At 40.2% G+C, this 9730-nt stretch overlaps 3 non-coding genes across 3 annotated transcripts; all 3 read left to right on the forward strand.

Moving 5' to 3' along the window:
* Positions 1 to 2912: 2912 nt before the first annotated feature.
* Positions 2913 to 2985, forward strand: trnaa-agc (transfer RNA alanine (anticodon AGC)). Its single transcript has one exon. It is a non-coding gene; the product is annotated as a tRNA-Ala (tRNA).
* A 2224-nt stretch (positions 2986 to 5209) lies between these two features.
* trnaa-agc (transfer RNA alanine (anticodon AGC)) lies at positions 5210 to 5282 on the forward strand. The gene has a single exon. It is a non-coding gene; the product is annotated as a tRNA-Ala (tRNA).
* Positions 5283 to 7506: 2224 nt separating this feature from the next.
* On the forward strand, positions 7507 to 7579 carry trnaa-agc (transfer RNA alanine (anticodon AGC)). The gene has a single exon. It is a non-coding gene; the product is annotated as a tRNA-Ala (tRNA).
* The last annotated feature ends 2151 nt before the right edge of the window (positions 7580 to 9730 follow it).

Below are 9730 nucleotides of genomic sequence, written 5' to 3' on the forward strand. Positions count from 1 at the left end.
AGACTTAGTCATATCAAACATCTCCAATGAAAATCAAATCCAGAATCGGCTTTCTATTCCGCAACAAAGCCTTTCACTATGTCGCCAAACTTAAATTAAAACTGACTATTATGTGATCCTCGACTTGGGCTAATCATCTAAAAGTAGCTTCACAACACTCTACTCAGCAAACTGGATCTTTATTTAGTGCTGTCATTTGTCACTAAATGTTGGGAGCTGTGACACCCACCACTGTGACTTGTATGCTCTAGTCGGCTGGCCCTCGCTACATATTCGTCGCCAGAAAAGACGCAGTGAGCATAAGAACGACACTGGTTCCAGGTCATCTAAAAGACAGTCCATGCTTTTCTGTAAAATACAACTTCCACCACTGCTTACTCAACCTTCACTGAACTGATGAAAACCCACTTTTAGACAGCTGAAGCCAGCATAATGTATCTCACTGATCATCCCTAAATCCTCCAACTATTCAGTTTGGTTCAATCAGCACACATTGTTGTCTGAAGCCTGGACACGAACCCAACAATACAACTATTTCCACCACTGGGTTTATCTCCAGTCACTAACTTCAAACATCTGAACTGAGCATGAAAACCTTTTAGACAGCTGAAGCTGTACATAGTCTTATTTAAATGCCCACCCAATTTTACCTACCTCATCTCCAGTGACTGTTTTTATTTATTTCCTTTTTCTGCTGTTTTAGCACATCAATATCGCTACCATGCGAGAGGTACATGACCATCTGAAATCATTTATCAGCACACAGTGTTAATCTGAAAATTTGTAATTATTTGCCTACCACCTCATGCCTTTTGCACACAATGTATATAGACACTTTTTTTCTAATGGATTTAACTGGATGTTATTGACTTGTTTAGTTTACACAATGTGTAACTCTGTGTTGTCTGTTCAAAATAGCCTATGACTTTATCTTGGCTGGTAATAATATATTAGGCTAACTACTGTTTTATAGCTCTGCACTTTCAATTGGTGAAATAAAAAATAAATAAATAAATGATAATTTAGGGACAGTTCAAAAAATTACTGGGTGAGTGGGGGCTTGTAGCTCTCAAACTCTAGGGGTGTTTTTCCAAACATACTACCATGCTCCACACTCATGCTCCGATTGTATTCTCCACACCGTTCTCTTGAGTACGTTATTGTGTGGACGCGAGTGAGGAGAATGCATAAAGCAATACATTTAAGAAGCACTCGCACTCCCCCTACTGTATTACCTCACGCTTCACCACCCCATTCACTGAACCTCCTTCCAGCCAGGACAATGGCAACAATAGACGAATCAAGATATACACAAAGCAAACGTTTGACTTCACAATTATCAGCTAGATATGTGAATCGTAACAATTTAGCTAGCCAGATAGCTAAACAGGACAAAAATGACGTAAAACGAATAATATGTAAGATAGATGTCAATTCTTCATGGTTACATTAGCTAGCTAACAATGCGTTGTGGCTCTCTGGCTAGTTAACAGTACTAGTAGCTAGCCAGTCAGCCCTATTGACTAATTATGGGCTTGCGATCTCAGGTACTTAGGCAGGTAACGTTCAACATGCCGAACAATACCAAATTACTCATGAACCATTAAGAGGGATCCCCATTTAAGTGCTTTATTAAAAGGTAAAACAAAAAGAGCAAGAGTCATACATATATTTCTATCTCTATATTTATACATATTGAAAATAATTGGTATGTAGCACAGTTCTCTAGCACATACAAGTGCAAGCTAAGTATCTGAAGTGAACTGCCTTACTGCCTCAACTCCTCTCTAACTACAGACTCCATCACTCTCCATCTTATTATTATCATCTGAAGCTTTGGAAGCCATCGGCCAAGTATGTACCAGATCACCTTGAGTTTATTTGAGTTTTTAAAGCTACTTTGAGATTCTGTGTGTAATGAAAAGTGCTATATAGAATAAATCATTATTATTATTATTTATCCTACAGGGGAGGAGGAGCCCTTGTCATAATGGCTTTGCGATATGATGGATAGCCTTCTTTTTGCTACTAAACAGGTCCTAATATCTTAGTCTGTGTGCCAGTTCATTCTCTCTTTTGCCTTTGTTGTGGCAAGCAGAAACACACTGGAATTGAGGAAATCCCACCAAACCACCAAATTATTACTTAAATTAAAGGGACAAATTATGTGGTCGCTTGGGCTAATGCAAAAATCCCCTTTGGTTATCACATGTAGGCACATGTGTAGTTTATGAGACAGATCTTTGATTTAGTAGCTGTTCATTTGTTAGTAAATGTTGGGAGCTGTGACTCTTATTTATTCTACTGGAAGGCTGTCCTCTCCTCTGCTTACAGTAGAAAGGCCTTGGAGCGATCCACTGAGACGCAGTGAGCATAAGAACGACAAAAGACAGGAAAACAGTGACCATGTTTCGGGCGACAAACATGCATTTCCCCACGATCAACTGATCCTAATGTTATTCCACAGACAGCCAGCAGGGGAACTCCAGACTCAGGTTTTTCTGCTATCATACACCCAAAACTCACTAACCCAACAATACAACTATTTCCACCACTGGGCTTACTGCAGTCGCTACTTCAACCTTTACTGAACTGCCATGATAAATACTTTTAGACAGCTGAAGCAAGCATAATTTTAGGTAGCGGGATCGATACCCACATCCTCCAACTATTAAGTTTGGTTCAATCAGCACACATTGTTGTTGAAGCTCTGGACACGAACCCAACAATACAACTATTTCCACCACTGGGTTTACTGCAGTCACTACTTCAACCTTTACTGAACTGCCATGAAAAATACTTTTAGACAGCTGAAGCAAGCATACTTTTTTTTTTTTAAAAGTGTCCTTTCTTATCGACGAGGGATTTGGCAGTGAGGTCATTAAGATTTCCTACTTCTTGTTGTATGCGCAGGGGGATTAGCTCAAATGGTAGAGCGCTCGCTTAGCATGCGAGAGGTAGCGGGATCGATGCCCGCATCCTCCAAATAATTTGTTTGGTTCAATCAGCACACATTGTTGTTGTAGCTCTGGACTGATTTAACTGATCGAAGGATTAGTTAACAAATTGAATCAAGTGTGCTTGTCTGGCTCTAAAATGTGAATGTGTGATGCTGGGGCAACCTGAGGAATGCAGTTGGGAAACACCAGTGAAAGTAAGAGTGTGGTGGCGAGTAGAAATATTGATTCAAAATAGACCTACCAGTAGACGACGCTATCGTGGCTGTTAATAATATATTAGGCTAAGTACTGTTTTATACTCTGCACTTTCAATTGTTGTGAGTTCATGACGTATTTCCCATGTAGTGTTTTAATAGGATAATTTAGGGACAGTTCAAAAATTACTGGGTGAGTGGGGGCTTGTAGCTCTCAAACTCTCGGGGTGTTGTTCCAAACATACTACCATGCTCCACACTCATGCTCCGATTGTATTCTCCACTCCGTTCTCTTGAGTACGTTTTTGTGTGGACGCGAGTGAGGAGAATGCATAAAGCAATACATTTAAGAAGCACTCGCACTCCCCCTACTGTATTACCTCACGCTTCACCACCCCATTCACTGAACCTCCTTCCAGCCAGGACAATGGCAACAATAGACGAATCAAGATATATACAAAGCAAACGTTTGACTTCACAATTATCAGCTAGATATGTGAATCGTAACAATTTAGCTAGCCAGATAGCTAAACAGGACAAAAATGACGTAAAACGAATAATATGTAAGATAGATGTCAATTCTTCATGGTTACATTAGCTAGCTAACAATGCGTTGTGGCTCACTGGCTAGTTAACAGTACTAGTAGCTAGCCAGTCAGCCCTATTGACTAATTATGGGCTTGCGATCTCAGGTACTTAGGCAGGTAACGTTCAACATGCCGAACAATACCAAATTACTCATGAACCATTAAGAGGGATCCCCATTTAAGTGCTTTATTAAAAGGTAAAACAAAAAGAGCAAGAGTCATACATATATTTCTATCTCTATATTTATACATATTGAAAATAATTGGTATGTAGCACAGTGCTCTAGCACATACAAGTGCAAACTAAGTATCTGAAGTGAACTGCCTTACTGCCTCAACTCCTCTCTAACTACAGACTCCATCACTCTCCATCTTATTATTATCATCTGAAGCTTTGGAAGCCATCGGCCAAGTATGTACCAGATCACCTTGAGTTTATTTGAGTTTTTAAAGCTACTTTGAGATTCTGTGTGTAATGAAAAGTGCTATATAGAATAAATCATTATTATTATTATTTATCCTACAGGGGAGGAGGAGCCCTTGTCATAATGGCTTTGCGATATGATGGATAGCCTTCTTTTTGCTACTAAACAGGTCCTAATATCTTAGTCTGTGTGCCAGTTCATTCTCTCTTTTGCCTTTGTTGTGGCAAGCAGAAACACACTGGAATTGAGGAAATCCCACCAAACCACCAAATTATTACTTAAATTAAAGGGACAAATTATGTGGTCGCTTGGGCTAATGCAAAAATCCCCTTTGGTTATCACATGTAGGCACATGTGTAGTTTATGAGACAGATCTTTGATTTAGTAGCTGTTCATTTGTTAGTAAATGTTGGGAGCTGTGACTCTTATTTATTCTACTGGAAGGCTGTCCTCTCCTCTGCTTACAGTAGAAAGGCCTTGGAGCGATCCACTGAGACGCAGTGAGCATAAGAACGACAAAAGACAGGAAAACAGTGACCATGTTTCGGGCGACAAACATGCATTTCCCCACGATCAACTGATCCTAATGTTATTCCACAGACAGCCAGCAGGGGGAACTCCAGACTCAGGTTTTTCTGCTATCATACACCCAAAACTCACTAACCCAACAATACAACTATTTCCACCACTGGGCTTACTGCAGTCGCTACTTCAACCTTTACTGAACTGCCATGATAAATACTTTTAGACAGCTGAAGCAAGCATAATTTTAGGTAGCGGGATCGATACCCACATCCTCCAACTATTAAGTTTGGTTCAATCAGCACACATTGTTGTTGAAGCTCTGGACACGAACCCAACAATACAACTATTTCCACCACTGGGTTTACTGCAGTCACTACTTCAACCTTTACTGAACTGCCATGAAAAATACTTTTAGACAGCTGAAGCAAGCATACTTTTTTTTTTAAAGTGTCCTTTCTTATCGACGAGGGATTTGGCAGTGAGGTCATTAAGATTTCCTACTTCTTGTTGTATGCGCAGGGGGATTAGCTCAAATGGTAGAGCGCTCGCTTAGCATGCGAGAGGTAGCGGGATCGATGCCCGCATCCTCCAAATAATTTGTTTGGTTCAATCAGCACACATTGTTGTTGTAGCTCTGGACTGATTTAACTGATCGAAGGATTAGTTAACAAATTGAATCAAGTGTGCTTGTCTGGCTCTAAAATGTGAATGTGTGATGCTGGGGCAACCTGAGGAATGCAGTTGGGAAACACCAGTGAAAGTAAGAGTGTGGTGGCGAGTAGAAATATTGATTCAAAATAGACCTACCAGTAGACGACGCTATCGTGGCTGTTAATAATATATTAGGCTAAGTACTGTTTTATACTCTGCACTTTCAATTGTTGTGAGTTCATGACGTATTTCCCATGTAGTGTTTTAATAGGATAATTTAGGGACAGTTCAAAAATTACTGGGTGAGTGGGGGCTTGTAGCTCTCAAACTCTCGGGGTGTTGTTCCAAACATACTACCATGCTCCACACTCATGCTCCGATTGTATTCTCCACTCCGTTCTCTTGAGTACGTTTTTGTGTGGACGCGAGTGAGGAGAATGCATAAAGCAATACATTTAAGAAGCACTCGCACTCCCCCTACTGTATTACCTCACGCTTCACCACCCCATTCACTGAACCTCCTTCCAGCCAGGACAATGGCAACAATAGACGAATCAAGATATACACAAAGCAAACGTTTGACTTCACAATTATCAGCTAGATATGTGAATCGTAACAATTTAGCTAGCCAGATAGCTAAACAGGACAAAAATGACGTAAAACGAATAATATGTAAGATAGATGTCAATTCTTCATGGTTACATTAGCTAGCTAACAATGCGTTGTGGCTCACTGGCTAGTTAACAGTACTAGTAGCTAGCCAGTCAGCCCTATTGACTAATTATGGGCTTGCGATCTCAGGTACTTAGGCAGGTAACGTTCAACATGCCGAACAATACCAAATTACTCATGAACCATTAAGAGGGATCCCCATTTAAGTGCTTTATTAAAAGGTAAAACAAAAAGAGCAAGAGTCATACATATATTTCTATCTCTATATTTATACATATTGAAAATAATTGGTATGTAGCACAGTTCTCTAGCACATACAAGTGCAAACTAAGTATCTGAAGTGAAATGCCTTACTGCCTCAACTCCTCTCTAACTACAGACTCCATCACTCTCCATCTTATTATTATCATCTGAAGCTTTGGAAGCCATCGGCCAAGTATGTACCAGATCACCTTGAGTTTATTTGAGTTTTTAAAGCTACTTTGAGATTCTGTGTGTAATGAAAAGTGCTATATAGAATAAATCATTATTATTATTATTTATCCTACAGGGGAGGAGGAGCCCTTGTCATAATGGCTTTGCGATATGATGGATAGCCTTCTTTTGCTACTAAACAGGTCCTAATATCTTAGTCTGTGTGCCAGTTCATTCTCTCTTTTGCCTTTGTTGTGGCAAGCAGAAACACACTGGAATTGAGGAAATCCCACCAAACCACCAAATTATTACTTAAATTAAAGGGACAAATTATGTGGTCGCTTGGGCTAATGCAAAAATCCCCTTTGGTTATCACATGTAGGCACATGTGTAGTTTATGAGACAGATCTTTGATTTAGTAGCTGTTCATTTGTTAGTAAATGTTGGGAGCTGTGACTCTTATTTATTCTACTGGAAGGCTGTCCTCTCCTCTGCTTACAGTAGAAAGGCCTTGGAGCGATCCACTGAGACGCAGTGAGCATAAGAACGACAAAAGACAGGAAAACAGTGACCATGTTTCGGGCGACAAACATGCATTTCCCCACGATCAACTGATCCTAATGTTATTCCACAGACAGCCAGCAGGGGGAACTCCAGACTCAGGTTTTTCTGCTATCATACACCCAAAACTCACTAACCCAACAATACAACTATTTCCACCACTGGGCTTACTGCAGTCGCTACTTCAACCTTTACTGAACTGCCATGATAAATACTTTTAGACAGCTGAAGCAAGCATAATTTTAGGTAGCGGGATCGATACCCACATCCTCCAACTATTAAGTTTGGTTCAATCAGCACACATTGTTGTTGAAGCTCTGGACACGAACCCAACAATACAACTATTTCCACCACTGGGTTTACTGCAGTCACTACTTCAACCTTTACTGAACTGCCATGAAAAATACTTTTAGACAGCTGAAGCAAGCATACTTTTTTTTTTTAAAGTGTCCTTTCTTATCGACGAGGGATTTGGCAGTGAGGTCATTAAGATTTCCTACTTCTTGTTGTATGCGCAGGGGGATTAGCTCAAATGGTAGAGCGCTCGCTTAGCATGCGAGAGGTAGCGGGATCGATGCCCGCATCCTCCAAATAATTTGTTTGGTTCAATCAGCACACATTGTTGTTGTAGCTCTGGACTGATTTAACTGATCGAAGGATTAGTTAACAAATTGAATCAAGTGTGCTTGTCTGGCTCTAAAATGTGAATGTGTGTTGCTGGGGCAACCTGAGGAATGCAGTTGGGAAACACCAGTGGAAGTAAGAGTGTGGTGGCGAGTAGAAATATTGATTCAAAATAGACCTACCAGTAGACGACGCTATCGTGGCTGTTAATAATATATTAGGCTAAGTACTGTTTTATACTCTGCACTTTCAATTGTTGTGAGTTCATGACGTATTTCCCATGTAGTGTTTTAATAGGATAATTTAGGGACAGTTCAAAAATTACTGGGTGAGTGGGGGCTTGTAGCTCTCAAACTCTCGGGGTGTTGTTCCAAACATACTACCATGCTCCACACTCATGCTCCGATTGTATTCTCCACTCCGTTCTCTTGAGTACGTTTTTGTGTGGACGCGAGTGAGGAGAATGCATAAAGCAATACATTTAAGAAGCACTCGCACTCCCCCTACTGTATTACCTCACGCTTCACCACCCCATTCACTGAACCTCCTTCCAGCCAGGACAATGGCAACAATAGACGAATCAAGATATACACAAAGCAAACGTTTGACTTCACAATTATCAGCTAGATATGTGAATCGTAACAATTTAGCTAGCCAGATAGCTAAACAGGACAAAAATGACGTAAAACGAATAATATGTAAGATAGATGTCAATTCTTCATGGTTACATTAGCTAGCTAACAATGCGTTGTGGCTCTCTGGCTAGTTAACAGTACTAGTAGCTAGCCAGTCAGCCCTATTGACTAATTATGGGCTTGCGATCTCAGGTACTTAGGCAGGTAACGTTCAACATGCCGAACAATACCAAATTACTCATGAACCATTAAGAGGGATCCCCATTTAAGTGCTTTATTAAAAGGTAAAACAAAAAGAGCAAGAGTCATACATATATTTCTATCTCTATATTTATACATATTGAAAATAATTGGTATGTAGCACAGTTCTCTAGCACATACAAGTGCAAACTAAGTATCTGAAGTGAACTGCCTTACTGCCTCAACTCCTCTCTAACTACAGACTCCATCACTCTCCATCTTATTATTATCATCTGAAGCTTTGGAAGCCATCGGCCAAGTATGTACCAGATCACCTTGAGTTTATTTGAGTTTTTAAAGCTACTTTGAGATTCTGTGTGTAATGAAAAGTGCTATATAGAATAAATCATTATTATTATTATTTATCCTACAGGGGAGGAGGAGCCCTTGTCATAATGGCTTTGCGATATGATGGATAGCCTTCTTTTGCTACTAAACAGGTCCTAATATCTTAGTCTGTGTGCCAGTTCATTCTCTCTTTTGCCTTTGTTGTGGCAAGCAGAAACACACTGGAATTGAGGAAATCCCACCAAACCACCAAATTATTACTTAAATTAAAGGGACAAATTATGTGGTCGCTTGGGCTAATGCAAAAATCCCCTTTGGTTATCACATGTAGGCACATGTGTAGTTTATGAGACAGATCTTTGATTTAGTAGCTGTTCATTTGTTAGTAAATGTTGGGAGCTGTGACTCTTATTTATTCTACTGGAAGGCTGTCCTCTCCTCTGCTTACAGTAGAAAGGCCTTGGAGCGATCCACTGAGACGCAGTGAGCATAAGAACGACAAAAGACAGGAAAACAGTGACCATGTTTCGGGCGACAAACATGCATTTCCCCACGATCAACTGATCCTAATGTTATTCCACAGACAGCCAGCAGGGGGAACTCCAGACTCAGGTTTTTCTGCTATCATACACCCAAAACTCACTAACCCAACAATACAACTATTTCCACCACTGGGCTTACTGCAGTCGCTACTTCAACCTTTACTGAACTGCCATGATAAATACTTTTAGACAGCTGAAGCAAGCATAATTTTAGGTAGCGGGATCGATACCCACATCCTCCAACTATTAAGTTTGGTTCAATCAGCACACATTGTTGTTGAAGCTCTGGACACGAACCCAACAATACAACTATTTCCACCACTGGGTTTACTGCAGTCACTACTTCAACCTTTACTGAACTGCCATGAAAAATACTTTTAGACAGCTGAAGCAAGCATACTTTTTTTTAAAA

Source organism: Oncorhynchus masou, chromosome 9 (genome assembly GCF_036934945.1).
Source record: "Oncorhynchus masou masou isolate Uvic2021 chromosome 9, UVic_Omas_1.1, whole genome shotgun sequence".
Classification (NCBI taxonomy): Eukaryota; Metazoa; Chordata; class Actinopteri; order Salmoniformes; family Salmonidae; genus Oncorhynchus; species Oncorhynchus masou.